The sequence below is a fragment of the Frieseomelitta varia genome, unplaced genomic scaffold (genome assembly GCF_011392965.1).
Source record: "Frieseomelitta varia isolate USP_RPSP 00005682 unplaced genomic scaffold, Fvar_1.2 scaffold_563, whole genome shotgun sequence".
Lineage (NCBI taxonomy): Eukaryota > Metazoa > Arthropoda > Insecta > Hymenoptera > Apidae > Frieseomelitta > Frieseomelitta varia.
Window position 1 is genome coordinate 182,821 of NW_025110327.1, and position 22,972 is coordinate 205,792.

The 22,972-nt window shown below is 27.1% G+C and overlaps 1 long non-coding RNA gene across 1 annotated transcript; it reads left to right on the forward strand.

Moving 5' to 3' along the window:
- Positions 1–14,125: 14,125 nt before the first annotated feature.
- LOC122533952 lies at positions 14,126–16,056 on the forward strand. Its single transcript, XR_006307803.1, has 3 exons — positions 14,126–14,363; positions 15,375–15,774; positions 15,885–16,056. It is a non-coding gene; the product is annotated as an uncharacterized LOC122533952 (long non-coding RNA).
- The last annotated feature ends 6,916 nt before the right edge of the window (positions 16,057–22,972 follow it).

A 22,972-nucleotide genomic window follows, 5' to 3' on the forward strand; every position in this document is an offset into this window, starting at 1 on the left:
TGCGTATAAAATTTCTTTAACATTTCACATTATTTTAATTGTACAAAACAATGTTCTACTCTCTAATTTTGTCATACTTACTTCAAAAATTCTAAAGCGCATACTTTATTTATAAACACAAATACAATTTGAATTATAAACGTTCTATCGTGAGCAACTATAGTACATGCGTTGAGTGTCTTAGAATTCACATTGTTTGGAACTCGGTATAATATAATGAGTAAGTAAATCGAGGTACACAATACAATATATGTGGTGTGTGTAATTACAGTTGTCTAGAGCATCTATTTTCGAAATTAATCGGGACAAGTTGTATGTTGAAAAGTTGTGTATGTATTACATACGTAGTAAAACAATATTAATAAGAAATGTTACAATAATATTCCACTTATTCTCTTATTGTACAAATTTCAATTCTTACAAAGGAATATTCCAAAGTGTACGTTGTTGTCCTAAGTGTAGTTCATGAAAGAATATTTGACACATATTTTTTTTATGTATCGAGATTCATGTCAAAGAGGTGAAAACCGCTACTAAAATTAGGATTGAAAATATGTTTCACGAAATAAATGTTGATAAATGTTAATAATTATTGAATTGAAAAGATAGTCCAAAAATTACTTTTAAATGAATACTACGTACCTATGTAGCTATTTGGTGCTATTAAGTTTACGAATTTTGAACACAAAACAACTTTATTAGAAAATTGTTCAATCTTTTGTACTAAACTTAATTATGCACGTTCATGATTTTATACAATCAAAGCAGATATCTATTCTTGTTAAAACGATGTCTTTTATTATTATGACTGTTATGTTTCTTTACTCCTACAACGACACTGGATCGGCAGCGACCTCATCTTATTTTAGTCGTGTCTACAGATGTATAAATAGACATTAGAATATCGAGCGTTTGTATGCCCTTCTAATCTGTGCCATAGTTTGTAAAATAATGAAAAAAAGAAAGTTTTTCGTGCGTCTCTATTAGTCTTAAAGGTCTTCGAGTTTTTATAAACTACATAATAGAAGCGTATTTTAATCATCTAAAGTAAATAATGGATCATTTTCCAAAAATTTGTGCAGTTTCAAATAAGACATGTATTTTCCATCAAACTATATATATAGTAATTGGAATTGCCAGAAATGTATTATAAGCGAATCATACCGAATAAACCTTTCTCACACACAACACAAAATAATTTTTTTATTTTGATTTCCTTTATTTTATTAAAAACATAATGCTGCAATCATCTTTCCTTAAGAATCTCTAGAGAAAATCTCTATCGAAAAAAAACACTGAAAAAATATTCAACAATGTTAAAAATATTTAGATTTTATTTTATATTGTCTGTGACTCTACAGTATCATATATTTACGCCCGAAAATAAAACAGTGTCGTTTTGGGATTAATTTTATAAATTTTGAATATTTGAAATTGAGAAAAGAAAATGAAAATAATTTTTAGATATTCATAAATATCTAAAGTTTTAGATATTTTTAAATACTCATAAATAGATAGCGTATTGCCTCTGGCGCGCATTTAGCTTTCATTGTTGGTGTAGAAAAGGAAAATTAATAAAACATATCATAATTACAAACTGTCAGAATTTTTATAGTTTACGATCATGCATGCCTAATAATTTTATTTATATAGAATTTACGAAAATAATAAAGACGATCATTTTTGCTATAATCCTAAAAATCAAAATTCCAATTTATCCGTATTTGAAGTTAAGAAACTTTTATGCAACTAAATCCAGTTTTTGCGAGAAAAATTTAATTTTTGCGAGTATAACACATATAATAAATATAAAAATTTTTATTTATTTTTATTCCATTTTTATTTATCTAATAAATAATAAGAATTTTTAATTATATTTTTTAAATTAAACGAATTTTTAAAAAATATTGTTAAAATATTATGGTTAAGTTCTTTATTTGAAGATAACTTTTTTACGTATTTGAATTATTTTCTTAGATCTACTAAATAGTTTCCAAGATACTTTGTAAAATATATTTTTAATATATTTACCTTGATATACTTTGTAAAATATGTTTTTAACTTTCCAAACATTTTCGGGAACTACATCACTCAATAGTTTCAATAAAATTGAGGTCAATTTACACTTGGGAATGTTTCCTAGTTTTCTATAAAATTATTATATTAATTAATATAATAACGTTAAAATTTTAAAGATGCAATATCACACTGCAATCACATGCAATCACACTAAAGTAATAAAAGATATGTTGACTAAAATATATTATATATGCTTATATATTTTAAATTTGGCTCTATAAATATTATACTATTTTTTCTGATAACAATGTATTTGAATATAAATTATTTTTAGTTTTGAAATAAAAGTCAATTTTTGACACTTATAACACATGTATAATGTAATTGCAAAAGTGCAATATTTGATAATTTTAGAATGCGAGTCATGCAAATTTGAAAAAGTAAATTACTAAAACAAAAGAATTAGCAGTGTATGTAGTAATGAATAGAAAATTTCAAACGAAATTCGACATATAGAAATTGCAAATTTATTTACAATTTTTATATAATACATATATTCATCTATATAATTATTTTATATTATTTTTTACGAATAATAATAATTATAATAATTATTTTTTACTAATTCTTAATTTTTTTATTCGTAATGTTATACAAATTGTATTGTTTAAAAGACTATAGTTCAATCGCGATGAATCATTTGTCTTAAAAATAATAATACCTTAAAAATTTTATAATCGATTGAAATGCAAAATGATCAATGTCTCCCCGCCACCGCATATGTAAATTCTCTATCATGATGTTAGTATCATTTTTATTATTTTCAAATAATAGAAGATTATAACGTAATTTTTACAATAAAAAAAGAATAATATAGATGCATGTAACCTTTGACCGTCAAAAGACAACTATGCAGATTTTTACTCGAGATTAAGAGAAAAAGAGTATGCGAATAGGGTGTGTCCCTTTGCGCAATGTCAATTTCCTAGATGGTTTTTGAAGCACAGAAATCCCTTTATTTCTATATCTTCCATGCCGTATATATCTATCTCTAACTTCTCTCTGAGGTCAATTTATTGGTATCACTCGTCAAGAATATCGAATCATCATTCTTTCAAAGAATTATTTTAAATTTCGTCTATCAATTATTACAGAATAATTACACAGAATAATTTAAACTTATATTGGATATGATGCCGCGGAAACACACGTTCACAAGATTACATGTATGTACATACGTATTTAATTGCACATATCAATATCAATTCTTTATGTTAATTCAAAAACTGAATATGAATAACAAATAATCGACATGTTTCGCGTTTAAATTCAATTGCCATCGATAGATCACTAAAAAATATCAGTAAAAAAATGTCAAAAGACTGTTGTACATAAAGTTTCGTTTTTCTAAAATGATAAAGCGCTATTTATATTGTTTTCTCCCCTTTCAAATGAATATTCGTGGTATCTTTTGGAACAATATATACGTGTTATTATGATTTTAACTAACCTAAATTTAATGTTAAAATTAATATGTAGAAAAAACGATTGGCACAGAATATATTTGTCGATATATAGGTGTCGGAAACATGTTATAATAGTATGTACAAAATAAGTCAGATAGGCCTACTTTGTGTATTAAAAATCACGACATGCCCTCCCAACATGATTCCCTCCTATTCTAAAATTATTCCTTAACGAGAGAGAAAAGAAAATGACAAATACTTTGCCTCAGAGAGAAAATACGTGTTCAATACTAGGGGAAAGATAAATGTAACATAACTGTCACATAATGCACGATCGTCTGACTTGAAAACTTAAAATCATTAGTTTACACTTGTAAGTATTGATATGTATAATTGGCATTTCACGATATTACAATAATAATTAAAAATTGTTCTTACTTCCAATATGAATTTATTTTATATTTCGATGATTCTTGCCAATTTTAAACCTGACCAACTCTAATAAGTTTCTGACGATTAATTTGCGATCGTGTACGATGTGAGCACAATTATATTAATCAAAATTAAGATTGATTAACAAGCTAACAGTGGCTTCATGGTTCGGTAACGCAAGTTCTTTTGTTATTGCTTAAGATTTGATTAACAAAGTTTGCAGTACTTTGCTTTTAAAAATATATGTGTATGTGTATGTTGCTGATTCGTTTTTGTTAAATGTAACTGGACAGCCATTTACATATATCTATATTAAATTCAAAATACCCTATTAGACTGTGAATTTTTATTATAAATATTATAATAAATACTCTATTTTAAATATTTTATATATTTAAGCATATTGTATGCGTTGTATGTATTTTAGCATCTTCGAGTTTCCCATACAGGCATAAACATAGTCTAATGTAGCATAATAGATGCAATAGAAAAAATGAATTAATGAAAAAAAATATAACAATTTTTAATTATGATTTAATTTTATTCATAATTTAAAAGATAAAAAAGATAATGAATAAAATAGTAAGAAACAAAAAAATGTGTTAACTGACTTTTAAACGGAGATTTTTAAAAGCTGTTATCTGTAAAATTCAATAATGTAAAATTTCTAATACATGGAAAATAAGTTAGTAATTTGTAGATTGCAGATTTTTATGCATTTTTAGAAAATTTGAAGGTAAAAAATGCACAAGTTATACATAATCTATGAAGACGTATAAAATATCTAAAATATCATACTTGTACTCAGAAAATAAAACAATTTTTCATCTAGTTTTCACTTCTTTAATTATATTTATAATTTGATTTACAATTATATTTATAATATATAATTTATAATATGAATTTGTATAAATATCTGCAGTCTAATAATTTATAATGAAATTTTTCGATTTCATATTGTACTTAGATGAAACCATGAAAATATTGAACTTAAATTTCCTTATTCAAATAATGAAAATATTAATAAATTATAATTTATTAGATGTTTATATTGATTCACGACTAGTTATGGAAATAATTATTAATTATTTTAAGTTTTCTTTTATTTTTCATTTTTTTTTCACAATTATTATTGTGAACTATATTTAATCTTCTTTTTTGTTTTTTTAATAAATGTATACTAAAATACTAAATACTAAAAACATTGAAAGAATACTAAAAAAAAAATTCAATTTTTCAACTTGTATCTATTTTCTTAATTACTTTTATAAATATTGCATTTGTTTATATCTTTTGTTATAATTTCTATAATGTAGTGGTATGTTAGAACAAGCATTATTTAAACGAACCATGATGTCGCTGTAATACATAAATGTTGCATGAAATGATCATTATGAAAAGCTGTATAAAAGTATTGTTACACGGAGAATATTAGCGGATTCTTTTCTTGTTAATTTTTTAAACATGAAAAAATCCGCTACACGAAACTACGCACGACACATTAGATGTGTATGGTAAGGAACTATTTGCTCGACTTATGATAACTGAACATTTCTTCTAACAATAAGACACATCTTTTCTCCCAGAAGAAGCAAATCTTGTAAATCACCGTAGAACTTTTATACGTTAAATACAACTTCGTATTGTGAAAGTGAAAATTATATGTAAAAAATCAAGTGCCTACATCGTTTTTAATTTACATTTATTTTTTAAGAATTGCGAAATTATATTCTCACGAGTTTTTTACCAGTTCTCTCCTGTGTGTGTTACCGATTGTTCTTTCACGTAGATGTTTATAGAGTAAAAGAATTCTTACCGTAACCGTCTCGTGTGATAAATTTTAATCATAAAGAGTAGAAAAAAAACAAATTAACTTGATACGAGGAAACAAATTTACAGAACAAGATGTATTTTTTTCGTGAAAAAAAGAAAAGAGTCCTATGTAATCGAAAAACACACGAGAAATATGTGTATATATCGTATACATTAATTCCTAGTATACTTTACAGTTATACGAATGTTGTATTATCTGTCTATATATTGTATGCAGGTCCAACGGTATTATTGTATTCAATGGAATATTATACATGAAAAAATTTCAAAGCGTGTATGCGCGGGTGTGTGTGCGGTACGTGTATATATGCCCGTGTCTGTGTATATGTACACAATACTTATAATTATTTTGTTGATCACAACTTTTTCTAGGTTTTTCGTATTAATTTCATGACGTACATCTGATAATCGCATTTTACAACACACATACATCTCTAATTGTGAGTCGACTAATAATTAATACATACGATATTATATAACAAAGTAAAATCTTCAAAACGTTTCTGTCACTATTAAATATATTTAAACGTACTGGCGTTAAACATATTAATATCAATGCAGGAGCAAAATATTGTTCGAATAAATGTTATTTTAATAAATCGCTATATAGACGTACTAAATAATTTGTATTTATTTTTATACAATAATTATCAAAGCTTTTTCATTTTTCCTATTCTTATTTTACTTTTTTCATTTCTTGATATTTTCGTTGCACTTTGTATTAATTCAATAAAAAAGAAAAAAAATTATATTTTTCTTTAACCATTATTGTTACTACTATGTACAGGATGGAAAGAAATGTCTTGACTGTCATAAGTGAATTCTACACCGTCCATTTCATTTGATGGAAAAACATAAGAAACTTGCTGCAAAATTGATCTTGAACTTGAATTTCAAGGTCAAAATTTTTTTGTTTACGTTTGTGTTCTACTATTATTTGTATTCTTCACTACGAAAATCAAACTTATCCAAGGAATCATAGATCGCAACCTAATTGTCTTTCTGAAACATAACAAAAAATTTTAACAAAATCAACTGACTCGCTAGTAGCAAGTGTTGCGATCCATAATTTCTTAGACAAGTTTGATCTTCGTGATGAGTGGAATACAAATGTAAATAAAAAAAATTTTTACCAAAGTCAAGGTCAAGATCAATTTTGCTGCAAATTCCTTACATGTTTTAGATGGTATAAATAAATGCTGTGAAATTTACCTGTGATAGCTAAGACCAAACATTTCTTTCTATCCTGTATTGTAACAATTTGGTTACTAATCATAACTACTCAACTACTTTCATGACAGGAATTTTTAATGAAAAAATTGTATTTAACTTTGATTAAATTAAAACAACCTGTACAATCATAAATTTGATATAATTTCAAGTTATCTTATCTAATTAATTGCCTCATTTATGTAAAAGTTAAACATATTTTTTATAAACGCTTTCCACTATAAATGTAATAATAAATGGTTTTTTTCAAACCTTCTCTATAAAAATATTTAAAAATTTATTTATGATTTTTAATCCTTTGGATAATAATTTTAATTTGTAAGCAAAGTTTTAATCCTTGTTATAAAATTTAAAACTTTTATAATTTATTATAAATATTTTATTATAACACTGTTTGTTATGGCATTCTATAAACATTTGAAAGAATATTATTTTCAATTTATTGAATTAATTATTATAATCATCTATGTCAATGATATAAACACTTTTTTTTCTTCAATATCATTTCAATAATTAACCAATTACATATATTTACATAAGGAAATCAATCAAATACAGTAAACTTCTTATATGAACATGTCGGGAAACAAATAATTTATACATATAATAATTGCAATAGGAGTCCACTTTCCCTTTTATTACTGATTTCTCCTACAATACATATGATAGTAATAGTTCAGATTGAAATAAATGAATTTAATCAGTAGATTTTCATTTAATCATATATTATAAAATAATTGTTATAAAATAATATTAGTTTATATTCATATAAACTAATAGAATTTGACTGCAGATTAACATTGACACAGACGAGGTATACGAATAAATCTTGCATACAATGTATTTTTTTGTCCTACGGTTGGGGAGTCTCAGGACTCTTTTACCATTTTCGTGTCATATCCTGTAGTATCGATTCAGGCAAGTTTTGCACTGCAGCACTACTAGTGATGAAAATTAAAATTAAAAAATGTGTACAGTATTGCCACATCTGCTTGACAATCATTTCTTGAATTGAACGTGGTGGTACTTCATCAATGAAGGAATACATATAACGATTTAAAACAGAAATTAATGAAAATTGGGATGAAAACGTATTAGAAAAAATTGTTCGAATTGTGATATTTTTATGAATAATGTAATTAAATATGACGTTTTTTTTATTTACAAATGTGTAAATTTACAACCTGAATGAATTATTTTTATCCCGTAAACTAGAGTTTACGAAAAATTGAACTTATCAATAAAATATTTCTACAAATATTGTTTGGAGTAAGGAAGCACATTGGGTATTGCAAATTATTTCTTGTAAAACTCGTCCATTTTGAAATTTTGAAGTCAAATTATTTTTACGCATATTTTCTTTTTCATAGTACGATGTTAGTTGTTAAGATGAATTTACTGAATTGCATTTTCAACGAATAAAATCATCTATTATTATAAATTGTTAATAATGATGGTATAAAGTATGAGTGACTTAATGATATATATTTTAGTATTAAGATTCTATGAGTTTAAAACGTTGTTCATTCGTATTTCCTCCAGTCTGATTGCCAGTAAATTGTAGATTAACCACTCCTTCACTGATTTCGACGATCCCTAAATATCATTTAAAAATCGATACACCGAACGATCTTTTCTTCTAACAAACAAAATCCAACATACCCGTTAGATGAAGAAATTTATCGGAGAAAAGTTGAAAATACCTTTACAATACATTCAAAAATACCTTTACAATACATTCAAAAATCACCGAAATCAGGGAGGGAGTAGTCAGCACTACACTTTCACCCAATTGTCTTCGTTGTTGTGCGTAATGACAAAAGAAAAGCGAGTTAAAGGGACACAGGCAAGCTTCGGTTTTCCTGACGAAAGCGTAGTTGTCAAAATTTTAAAGTCGCACATGGTTGTAACATTTTTGTCACTCTTCTGTCCATCGACTCGATGAAATGGTTAAACTTGCGAAATAAGCGAGTTAAACAATTTTTTGTATGTTTCCAAATTCCTCAGAGGTCAATCAAAATTATTCGAGTCGACCCGAAATATCAATCATCTGCACCTCAATCATATACCTCGTCTGTACTTTGCTACAGTATATATACTTTTTCCGAAAGCTGACGCGCAATTAAACGATTCAGAATAAGATTTCACATGTGTATGATTTTTAGCCGTAAAATTTATCTAAACATTTTTGAATATTTATAATACGCGACATGATATATTACTAATGTGCATACTTCACTTTAATAATGAACATTCAGAATACAATTTCTACAAATATTGAGATATACTTTATAATTTCCAACTACTATGTAATAATTTAATGCATACTCAAGTTTATAATCATTTTCTAGAAAAATAGTGGTATTTTCTAAGTGAACGTACTCTTTGTCTTTCTTTAGAGACCAGATAATGGTAAAAATTTTCATTGCATGCATTTCTCTTTTAAAATAATTCAATTATTTTCAAGGTGAACTAACCAAGAGAATTACTTATTATTATTACTTGTATCGTCGCCATAAATATTTAAATATTGTTTGCTGTTGTATATTAAATATTTGCTAATTATATTACAACATATACGATGTTGTGGTAACTGATGTTGGCCCAGGATCCCCTGTGCCAACGGGAATTGGGGTACGGATATCCCAACATAACAGCGTTTTCATTTGTCATTTTTCGTGGGGATTTCAATTTCAAAAAACCAGATTTCAGTTTATTATGGCATTCTATTACAAATATTATAGCCGTCAAATTCAATTCAGATTTAGATTTAGTTAACTAATTTATAACATCACTTGCGCACTAATATATAACGTAATTCCGGATATGTTACAACAATAAATGATATACGTGAATCGTTGAGTTCGTCTAACAACTGCCACGAAAAAATATATAAAATTCCATTTCATTTCAAATTTATTCCATCACTCGAAAATATAATATTTAATTTGCACCATATAATGTACCCCTTTGCACCCAATTTGTAAAAATATTTCTTTAGACGATTTTGCGACAATATAAGGATATATTTCGTATATATGTCTATATTTCTCATTAAATCTTCATGAAATATTAAAGATTTATATTAAATAAATAATTAAATAAATAATTGTTATTATCATAATATTGAGCCAAAGTAGTTTATAGAATAATTTCGAATAATATTTTAATTAATAAACGTAATTTTTAACTAATGAATTATAGAATTTATACTATTTGTCAAAACCAATGCACTGCATTGCATAATTGTAATAAAATTGTTAAAAATCTAACATAAGTTTGATAATTTAATATTAATAATAATTCAAAATAGTTGAAAATTTAGTTGGTTAGAAATTGTTGACAAAGACGAGGTACATATATGCATAGATCAAGCATTTTACGGGATTTTGTGGCCCGTGACTTGAAATACCGACATAGTAAAAAATCACTGGTTTTTTTTAGCGTATTCTACGTTTAAACAACGGTAAATTGGGGAACAAGTACATCAAGTAAAACGATAGAAGTTGGTCAAATAGTAAATGCGCCAAAAATATGATTTTTGAGACCCATTACAGTGTTGTCAAACTTTCAATACCGAAATGTGAAGCTAATAACTAAGCATTTTATTACATATATGTCAGAAAGAACTCTATCCACGACTTTTTTTAAATATATAGTAAGAGAGATGAAGACAATATGCAAGTCTGAAAGAGATACTGAATGAAGGAAGCGGGAAAGAAGCGGTAAAATGGCTTAGGCGAATAGAAAGGAGAAAGAAAAATAAAGAGAGACAGGGAGAAGAGAAACAAGAGATAAGGCAGGTCTAAAAAGAAGAGAGCAACAAAATAAACATGAAATAGAATGAAAGAATTAGATATTAAGATATTAAGTAGACAAAAGAATAATATAGTTAAGATAAATATAAGTATAGGATAAAGCAAAATAGGATACAAAATATTATTTAAATATTAGAATATGTAAAAGCAAGGATAAATGCAATATGAAATGTGCAATGTAAAAACCAAAGTCAATTTCAAGGCCAAAGAGGCTGAAATAAAAAATATACATACATATAGTAAATTAAAATTTTAAAATTATTAATACATGGTTTAAGGTATAAATGATTGATATTTTATTAAATATTCTTAAAAACTTTTTAACTAACCAAATTTTCAACTATTTTAAATTATTATTAACATTAAAAATATTAAAATTATTATATTTCCTCATTTACTTATGTTATATATTCAAATTTATTTTAAATTTTTAACAATTTTATTATAATTATGCAGTGCTTTGGTTATGTCAAATAACAAATTCTATGATTCATTAGTTAAAAATTGCTTGATAATTAAAATATTCTTCGAAATTTTTCTATAAACTACTTTATCTATCAATATTGCTACAATAACAAAACTTTGTTATTTATTTATTATAAATCTTTAATATTTCATAAAGATTTAATGAAAAATACAAACATATATACGGCACATAACCTTACATGTCCTGCAAACTCGACTAAAGAAATGTTTTTACAAATTTAATAAACAACACATTATGTGGTATAAATTATATTTTTATATTTTTATATAAAGGAATATGGGTGAAATTTTAAAATCAAATGAAATGAAACTTTTTTTCTTCATGGCATTTATTGAGACGAATTCTTTAGACGAATATTATTGTATGATATTATTTGTTGTTGAAAAATATATAAAATTGCGTTATAAATTACTGCGCAAATAACGTTATAAATTAGTTAACTGAGTCCTAATCTGAATTAAGGCTAATATTTGTAATAGAATGATACATAATAAACTGAGATCCGGATTTTTGAATTTGAGATCCACACGTGAAATAAAGACCACTAATTGCTAACTGTTTTACACAGATTTTTCACAGATCTTTATTAAGACTAAGATAAGATTAAAATAATATTCGATAACTTCCTGATATAAAAATGTTATATGTGAGCTCTTTTCGTCGCGTTTATATATTTTTTTGTTATTGACCGAATTTTAGATTCATAAATAATCATATATAAAATTTAAATAAATAAATATAAATTTTTTATCCCAATTTTCATCGATCGTTGTTTTAAATCGTTATATCCCTTCATTGATGAAGTAATGTACCGCCACGTTCAATTCAATTAATAATTCTCGAAGCAGATGTGACAATACTGTCCATATTTTTTAATTTTAATTTTCATCACTAGTAGCGCTGTAGTACAAAACTTGCCTGAATCGGTACGACAGAATGTGACACGAAAATGGTAAGGGGGTGCTGAGACCCTCCAATCGTGGGCCGAAGAAAATATATTGTATACGAAGTCTATTCATATACCTCTGTGGTTCAGAGTAATCAAAGCAAAAGTTTTATATATTAAAAGAAATTCAAGTAAACACGACTGTTACATGATTCTTTTCACAAATTTCTAATAAGATTTAGTTCTAATTATTTCAGAAATTTGTTCAATACCCAGATGCAATTATTTGACATTTCGTTAAATCTGATCGGATAATTTTGATTGAGTTCGAGGGAATACCTAAGACTCTCAAACAAGGATCATGCAGCCTATTTTGCTAGTTTCATCATTTCATGAACCAATCGGTGGAACATTAACAAAAATGTAGCAATCATGTCAAATTTTTAGATTTGACGACTATACTTTTGTCAGAATTTCATTTACATATTCTAAACTTCCCTTTAACTCGCTTTTCATTTGTCATTCTGCACGATGACAATCGTGATGAAGTCTCTCTCGGAAAGAGAATGAGAATGTGCAGTACTCAATGAGAGTATATCATTTTGATAAAATTTCAATAAAGTATGTTAAAATATTCATTGTGTTATTAAATATCATTAAATTCTTGACAAAATTGTAAAGAAATTCCGTAGTATACTACAGAATTCACGTAGTAGTAGAGGCACAAACACGGGGTGTAAAGGACTATGGTTTCTAAAAGAAATAAGGCTACTATCTGATGTCAAACAAAACAATGATCAGCAGGAGTGACTGAAAGAGCAATTCGATACGAGAGCTTGAACAATTTAGACGAACGGCAACTCTTTCGAATATATATCAATTATATAATTTATTTTACAAAATCATTCTACAAATCCATATTTTATATTAGTGCTTGCACAGTGAATGCCAGAGTATTGTGTTCACTTGACTATAATAGATATCTGTAACGTGAAATTCAATAAAATAATATTTTATAAACGTTTCGTTCTGAAAAAAATTTCTTTAGAGTAAATGATTGGAATGAAATTTAAATGATTAAATTTTAATTTTTTTTAATTTTATGCTCCATAAGAAAATTGACAAAAGTATTAGATTTTGATCACTTTTACTTTGAAATATTGTAAAAATGACTTTGAAAAAAATTCTTTCCACTTACAACGAATGTACGTTTCAAAATATTGCAAAAATCGTTAATAATCCACACAAGTGGTTGATGCAACTTTAAATAATGAAAATAAAAAAAAATAGTGCAACTTTATCTCGAACATTTTCTTCATAACAATAAAAATAATTTTCATTTAATAGCTGTATACTGTATAAAATTAAGATATAGCTAATAAAGCATTTCAAGGAACATTGATCTTTTTTCGACATTGTACCCTAATATTTTTTTATTCACAATAGCACGTAGAAAAAATTCCATCATAGAAAAGATAATCATAGAAATTTATTAAAAAGACAATGCTTTTATGGGCTTCTTAAACATTGTCTTATTACTAAATTTGCATTTGTTTATTATGATTATTGTATGAACATATGTATGTTTGTTCGTCTCTGGAGTCAATGTCATTGGATTTAATTCAATAAATAGTTTTCGATGAGGAAACGGCAACACTGTCCATATATTTTGATTTTAATTTCTATCACCAATAGCGCTGTAGTGCAAAACTTGCCTGAATCGGTACGACAGAATGTGACACGAAAATGGTAAGGGGGTTATATGCCCTCCCCCCCAAACATAGGATATGAAACAGTGTTGGATGTTTAGTCTATCCTGTTAGTCAATGCTATTAGTCAATATTTAAATGTAAAGTCAGTGATTTTTTTCCTGGTCGGTATTTCAGATCCTGAGACACGAAGCTTCATTTAATGTCCGATCTATTCTATTCTTAGTCAATGATGTTATGTTTTTCCTACAATCAATAATGTGCAATCACGTGTAAATGGCACATGTAACTCATACGCAATTGATTTTAAAATCGAAAATTATGCGTATAATTATGTAATTTTTATTCACGAATGCTTTATTTATGAAAAAAATAAGTTATAATTAATTACAAGTGCCAAGTTTCCTTCTAACAATTGACGGATGGAAAACAGTTGAATTTCTACCAAGTCGTCAGATATGCGTCGTGAGATTATGTGATAAGGTGTGAGATTCGAAACGATACAAGTGACTGACCATTTTTTCAATATACAAGATAAAGCAATAATTATTACTACCTTAAATATTTCCATTGTTTTTATATGTGTGAAAAAACTTTATTAATGAAAATTGTTCTGTACAAAGAGACCTTTTTTCGAAATAATATTTCGAAAATTTCAAGATCTCTTCTACTTTTTAAAAATGGAATAGCATATTTCTTCATACATCAATCGATACAGATTGACATTCTCTATAAAAAAAAAGTATTATGCATGTCGAAAAAATATTACTTTAGGAGATATTTTAATCTTAATTCTATAAAATTTGCCATATGAAGACGAGGAAAGACTCATGCATAAATTTTATAAAATTAAAATTAAAACATCCAAAAATAACAGTTTCTTGGCACACATAAATGAATGCTTTTTAGAAAATATCGCACTGCATTGATTAATACATCAAAATCTATTATTCCATCTAAAAAAATGGAGGTGACCTTGAATTCTCCAAACCCCTCCACTTACAAAAAAAATCATTATTTCCAAATTATGTTCTCTCCGCGCAATAAATAAACTTTCACTGAATGATTAACTATAAATTAACTATAACAAACTTCATTGAATGAATAAACGTTAATGAAGTTTTTTCATATTTCCAATAATAACGGAAATATTTAAGGTTGTAATAGTTATTGCTTTACCCTGTGTATAATCATATATAACCAACATATAATCAGTTTATAGCGTTCTTTGTAGCTATTTAAAATTTTTTTTAAACTAAAATCACAAACGTTTAGCATTGTAGTAACGTAGGCTACTCAGACTTTTAACATAGGAATTATCTCTTGAGTAGCAATATATATTACATATATTATATATCATGTTTAAATTAAAATTGCAAATTATTTTGTTGGTTGCTATTATTTTCGCTTAATTCATGAAATGTATAACGCTCATATTAATCGTTTTTCTTCTTTGCTTTACAAAATATATAATATCTAAAAATTGCGCAAAAGAATGAAGTCATTACCGAGGAAAAATTAGCGATGCCATAGATGGAGAGATCATCACCAAAATCCTGAAATAAAATTCATCGTATAAATAGTACAATCGTATAATAGTGGACGAGGCGCTATACTGTAATCGCGGAGAAGTAAATAAAATTCAGTGGTATAGTTGTGGAAGTGAGCGAGGATTTGATGGATCCTTGATGAATCCTTGATGGATCGACCAATTCATACTTTAGGAATGTGAAACAATCTGTGTCGAAGATTTGAATAAGAATTGCAAAACTGGCCACGTACAATACTCATCGCATATCCTAAGAATGGATACACTTCTACTTGACGCATGAAAGAAAGTTTGGAGACGGGAAAGGAAGTGGAAGCGTACGGGTGTCTATAAGTTAGTATCTAAGTAAGTAAATATGTAACCTACATTCGATATGATTCGACAATTCAGCGCGATCCTATTCTACTCCCACGTCCATTTCCGTCAATCTATACACATCTATATATCTATTTCAGTTATCATATCTAGCCAATGATAGTGAAACTGGATGGTGTTGTAAGGAAATTTGAGCTTTTCCAACAGGTAGACATAAGTAAATACACTTACAATTACAATTAGCCTAGGAAAATCTTAATCAAAATAAGAATGGAAAATGACAAACTGAAATTTATTTTCTTTCCTTCAAAAATAGCGTTTTAAATTTATTTTATTTGATTACAATCAAGATCAAATAAATTAGCTTAAAATGGTTTTGACTGTCTTTTAGTCTTTGTTTTCGAATAAAATAATAAATAATTTTTAATATTATTTAAATATCGTGTACTAATTGTATATTTCAGTTATAAATGAAAAAATGAAATTGTTACATAATGTAACAACATTTTGTTTATCTTTTATTTTAGTTCATTAATATCAAATTCATTTTCATCCACCTGCGAAATAAAAGTCGATTTTCGAATCATTCGTTACCAATGAAATATCCTTTCAATGGTGATGCAAAAAAAAATAGGTTTGCTATTTGAATGTTTTAAATGTTGATTGAATACAATACATGACAAGACTGCAATGAATTTGATGATTCGATCTAACCCATAAGCAGCATTACGAAAGAACTTATAATTAATTGGAACGTACGCACAGACTCGTACATTTATTATTTATTAATAATTAGTTGGCTAATAGTTTGGATTTATTTAGATAAATGTTTATTTATATTAATTAATATAATTTGGATTTATTTAGATAAATATTTAATTTAAGTACGTTAATTCAAATTATTTAAAAATATTTAATTCAGTACTTAATTCAAATTGTTTAAAAATTCAAATTTTATCTTTAAAAATACTTACTTTTGAGATGCAACTAGTTTGTATTTTAAATCTTTATTTTCTATTTTTATTTTAAGTTTCTTTGTGTTTAAAACAATGAAGGAAGAGAAAATATTCTTAGCATTTACGATTTAATAGTCAAATTAAGCAAGGAGAAAAATGTAATGATATTTTACCAGAAACAAAATTAAGAAAATAAAATAAATTGAAAGCTTTCGTAAGAACTGGTCGATCGGTTTTTAGTCATGAAGATACTTCACTGCGTCGCCTCACACCTGTTGCCCTGAATAGAACACGCGGATGATACGTCACTGGCCGTAAACTGTTGGCACGGCTCACCTGTTGGCCTCAACAGTGCTTGGCTGGGTTGTTAAGCGTACGGTTCCTTTCGCCCGGCGCGGCGCTATTTCGCGATCGCTTCGTTATCGTGTCTCCGTGGTTTGTTCATGTTCTGCTTATGACGCGTTTCCGTGAGAACTTCCTGTGAATATGTGGTTCCAAGCTGGAGAAACCGTGTGACCGAAATTATTCGAACTATAAAAATTCGAAATTTTGTGAGGTCGTGTATAAATGTAAGGGCGAGGGCGAGAATATCGGTGAGAATTATCGACGACGCCCAGAAAACGAAAAACGAAAAAAACAGAAAACAAGTCGTCACCTGTTTCCCAAGAAGAAGAAAAACGAAAAAAGAGAAAAAGAACAGCAGCAGCAGCAACAGCAGCGACGGCAATACTTTCCACGGATTCCTGCTCGCTATGGATTCACGTTGAGCAGGATTGTATGTAAATACTCTCGAGGAAATATCCGCAAGCTTGTTTCTGCCTCTGTCCAATCCCACCAGCCTCCGCTCCGGCTATCGTGTCGTTATTTACGCTGCTGACTAACGTTCCCGTGGAGGAGGTCCACTCCGACCGATTGTGCATACCACACAATCGTTTCGCACAGGTATGTAATACCATGCATCTATTTATTTCTCTCTCTCGTTTCATTATTTCTTCTGCATCTTTTTCTTTTTTTTCTTTTTGTGTCTCTTTCCCTGTATGTTATATATTTGTCATGTTTCTATGTTCTTGATCTCCGATTAATCAATTTGTTTTTATTTGTTATCTAACGATAATAATAGTATCAAAAATTTGATTATTATATTAGCCATATATTATCGATTCGAGCTTTTGTATTTCTGAAACCTGAGTTCTGTGTATGATATACGACCTTTTGTTTTCATAAGATTTCCTGGATTTTCTATCAAGAAGATTCAATTATGATCGAATTTAGGAAAACGAATGAGAAAGTTAAAATAAATTTCAGTTAAAAATAAAAAAGTGTTACCGGAATTCTGATGATAACTCGATAAAGATATTAATACCAGGTGTATATACGTACACAAAAGTCAGCGCGCTATATTTTGACCTTGAGATAGTCTTCGATCAAACTGAAAATTTAGATAATTTCAACACAGACTTGGCGTTTATGCCAGTTGTTAGTACGGTAGCTATTTTTAAAGCTATTTGAAATAAATTTAGTTAGAACAACAAGGTCTTTTTATTTTGGATGCGTTAATACATTCGTTATTTCTATCTGTACGAAGAAATGTTTACCATTGGAAAATGATTATTGTAATTTCTTCTTTTAGGTGTTTTTCTCGAAGATCGATCAATTATTTTTATTAATAACAGCAACATTTTTTATTTTTCTACTTTATATCCTTTCCAAGAAAAATAAAAATTTAAACAAATTTAGAACTTGTTTTTGTAATAGCAATATAATAATGTTAATAATAACGATTAGAAGTTATTTTCTTTCCTTTCCTCCTTTTTTTTTCTTTTCTTTCAAAGAAATAATTATTTAAAGAAAGAATTAATTATTTAAAGGTGTTGCTAATCCAAATTATACAGTCGTTTGAGTTTAATGACAATAGATCAAATACATTCGAGTTTACTTGCACGGTTAAGTTGTGTGTTTATTTACTTCCATTTCTCGCTTCACTTGAATATTTGCTGACTCGTTTAATTTAATACGGCTGAACCGTTTTTTTTTTTTTGACTTTGAAAGTATATTAAGTTAATTGAACGTATATTAATAACATTTGTAAATTCAATTAATTTAAACAATTGAAACTTTACTGCCCTGTTAGAATAATTACTTTTTACAAACTGTGCAATTTCTTATTTGCCAAATAGCAACTATGATTTGTGTAATTACATTAACAAAAAATAAAATATATTGGTATGCTTTTAAAATTAGTTAAGAAAAAACAAGATTAGAAAAAGCTTTTATCTTAAGTAGCTGCTGCGAAATACGTGTAACAATATGATTTTATAACGAATTTGAAGTTTTTAACATTTTCGACGTTTGTTTGCAGAATGAAAGTCAAAACAGCTTTATATAACATATATACTTAAGGGTATAAATATGTGCGAATATCGTGTGTAAGATAGATACGATAAAAAAACTTCATTTTCGATTGTAATAAATCAGTATGATTTAATAACGAATTAATCGCAAAAAAAAGAGAACCGTGTTTACAGTTAATATTTATACATTCATATTGATATTTTTTCGTTAGAATTAGTTGATATAAATAAATAATTTGCATAAACAACCGTAATTGGACAGTAACAAGACAAATATATAACGTCAATATTGTATGTTTCATTGAAAAATCGCAAGTTAGATTTAAATATTCGCTGTTAGATTCAAAGCGTTATCTGTTATAATTACATGAAATATGATAACATGACATCGATATACGTATAAAAGAAGGGTGCGTGATTTTTGTTTTACGTTATTGATGTTTGCCGCAATAGGATACGGTTGACAGAAAGCATAACGTATTGCGCGATTTTCTTACACACCTGTATTTGCTTATACGAAATTTATTTCGTCACTGAGACTGGTGAAAGCATGGTTGCCACAGCTTCAAAGAAATTATCACGCTTAAATTTTCCTTGAAAGTTAGATATGAACTCTCTAAAAGTCAGATGCAGTGAAAAAAATTTATTATTCGTTTGACATAAATGTACTTGTTCATATGCTAAAGCTGTTTCGCGGAGGATATTCTGTACTCGCTATATCTGTATTTTTATTATATTCTTTTTTACGCTGATCAATTTTGGCTCTTTATGTGCCATAGGCATACATGTATCTACATCTAAACGACTATGAACAGACGTCACATCGCGTTATTGAGATGGATTATGGACGCATATACTTTACCAGTTCAAAATTATCTAATCTGGACACTTGAATCTTTATACTCTTAAGTAACAGCGAGATTTTTACACATACAATCTTTACGATTGCTATGTGTAACTATGTGTAATAGAATGATATGAAATTTGATTTTCAAAATTTTAATTTGATTTTATACGAGATAATAAAATTGACTCATAATAATTATTCGAGTTGCAATTTTTGCCGTTCTTTGAAATGAAAATTGACATCAGTTTTGAATTAATTATTAAGAAGATCATCGATTAGAAATAACCAATTCGACCTCGATGATGGTAATAATGTGGGCATGAACTGTAATAAAGATGTTATCTCGGCATGAAAATACAAAAATTTTTTAATCGACATCGACTATGTGCTAGTCTTGTTTCTTCACGCTACCAAATACCGATCAGAGATCTTATTCTTTATGACTTGATGTAGTTAGTTAGACAATGGCAAGAGAAATTACGGTGCTGAATGTCGTGAGAAAGCCAGCACGCTGTTGACTCATTATCAAAATTCAAGCTTCGTAATTGGCAAAGTGGTACACTTCAAATCTTGCTCGCTCTATTTTCCATTAAATGCTTTATATTCATGTACATAAGTAGAAGCTTCGTGTTGCATATTAAACGATAGATTGGAATGCTTTTTCAATTTGTACAATTTCGTATCTTTAAATTAATCAATTCAAGATATCGTGAAGAAGAAAAATAGTATTCATATATAATGATATAAATTGTATGATTTATTTAAATGACCAGTCGGTAGGTCATTGGCGATCGCAATAAAAATAAGGAAAAAAGAATTGAATGTATGGACAATGAGTACGTTGCAAAACTACAAATTATTCAAATACAAGTTTATATTTTATATATATAAAATGTACACTTATCAAAGAACTACATACATTTATATTTGAATTACGTACATATACATACATTAAATATTTGAACACTTATCAGAGAACTACATATGTTTATATATACATTTTTTTTTTAATATAAATAAGTTCTAATGAATTTTCGAAAGCCAATCTTTAATACAGATTTGTATAGATATTTGAAGTTCAGGATTTTCTTATAAATATGCTTATAAAGATTATAGATATTTGTATAGATATTCTCACAGTTCATATATTTCCTCATGGATAGATTGTGTATGTCTAAAACATTTTTAGATTTCATTAACGCTATAATGAGACACGACTATCGTAATTACATTGATAAAATTTGAAATTAATCGAAAATCTATAGAGAAATTAATTGAAAATCATAGAGTTTTATCATAAATTATAAAATATTATAAACATATCTATCTTTATTGTAAACATATCTATATTTTGTGAAAATAAATTCCTATGCAATATGAGTAATAACTTCTGAGTAATTCCTATATATATTTTTAGATTTGATTCAAAATAAAAATATAATGATGACCGTCGTGCTCATTGCAGCATTAACGACATTTTTTAAATATTCATTATCACATACGTAATTTATTTATAAAAGATTGTAATTTGTGAAACTGGATAGAAAATTGTTTTATTTACAAAATATTATAAATGCTACTGTATTTGCGATGTATTAGATATATACTTTTGCATATTATGCAAAAGTATATTATTGCATATTATTGCATATTACATGCATTCTGATGAAAAATCCACAATTTAGTAATCACAGAAATGATATTATTCTTTTATCTTTAATAAGGAAAATATTACACGTGCAAGGCACATTTTCATAATTCAGTATTTGCCTGCTTACGATAAGTATCAGGGTCGTTAGAATAGTGAATCATAAAGAGCTCATTTAAGGTGTTAGATCATCGAAATTACATAGAAATTGTTATACTCCTACGATGAGGCAAACAAAAAAAAAAAAAAAAAAATATATGTATATAAGGAAGAAATATTTTTCGAAATAGAAGAAGGAAATTCATTGTTCAAAACCTTCATAATTTAATCATGGTAATGTGTAATGAGAAGGAATTATAAATGAAGTTTTCAAATACAGGCTGCGTGGATATTAGAGTTAACAGTGACACGTGTTATATACTTCGTTAATTGTATATTTACATAGGTATACAAATTTCGTAGTTTGAATATTGCATAGTAATGAAATGTTAGTAAATGTTAATAATTTGTTGTTAATAAAACTTAAAAAATTTATACACTGATTCTCATTAATAATAACGATCATATATATATTTGAATTATATCATGGTGTTCGAGAGATTATTATCCTATACATCTGTTTATAATAATCTTATTGAATTAATTGCTTTCTAAATTATATAAGATAATATAATTATTCCAAGTTATATTAATATTACACAGTTATGTATATTAAAAATATATAAAATTAATGTAAGTTTGATATAACTTGTTCATGTTATTAATTATTTCTTTGCGATTAAATTCATATAAGGGTGAGTCACGTAATATTATGACTTAAAATATCTCGTAAATTATTTGTTGCATAGAGAAATATTTCAAACAATTTTTGCATAGTTCTCAAAGGGACATAATATTGTAATCGGTTTATTATTATTTTGCTTTTTTATTGAGATATGAAGATTATTTTCATGTTTGCTTTTTTAATGATACATTTTTGTACCTATTAATTAGTGCAACTTGATATTCTTTATAAAAAGATATTAACCTAAAAATTATTAGTTCAGAAAATATTTTAACTTTAATTCTGTAAAATCTATCGTATGAAAAACGAGGAATGACAAGTACAGTATTCTTGTAGCCATGCTGTCCTTGTCTATCACGTATAGATTTTATAAAATTAAGGTTTATTAAAGGTTTATTAAAATTAAGATATATAGGTTAATATTTTTTTTTTTTATAAAAGATGTCCTTCTGGAAACCATGCAACTTTTGTTTTTTTTTTCGTACAGCAAATAATTTACGAGTTATTTCAAGATATGTTACGAGATTCACGTTGGATGCAATAATAATCTTTCAGGCTCTTTTTTGGAATATTTGTATCGTTGATACGGATATCGCGATACATGTGTAAGATATTTGGACATGAAATATAAATTAGTTTTAT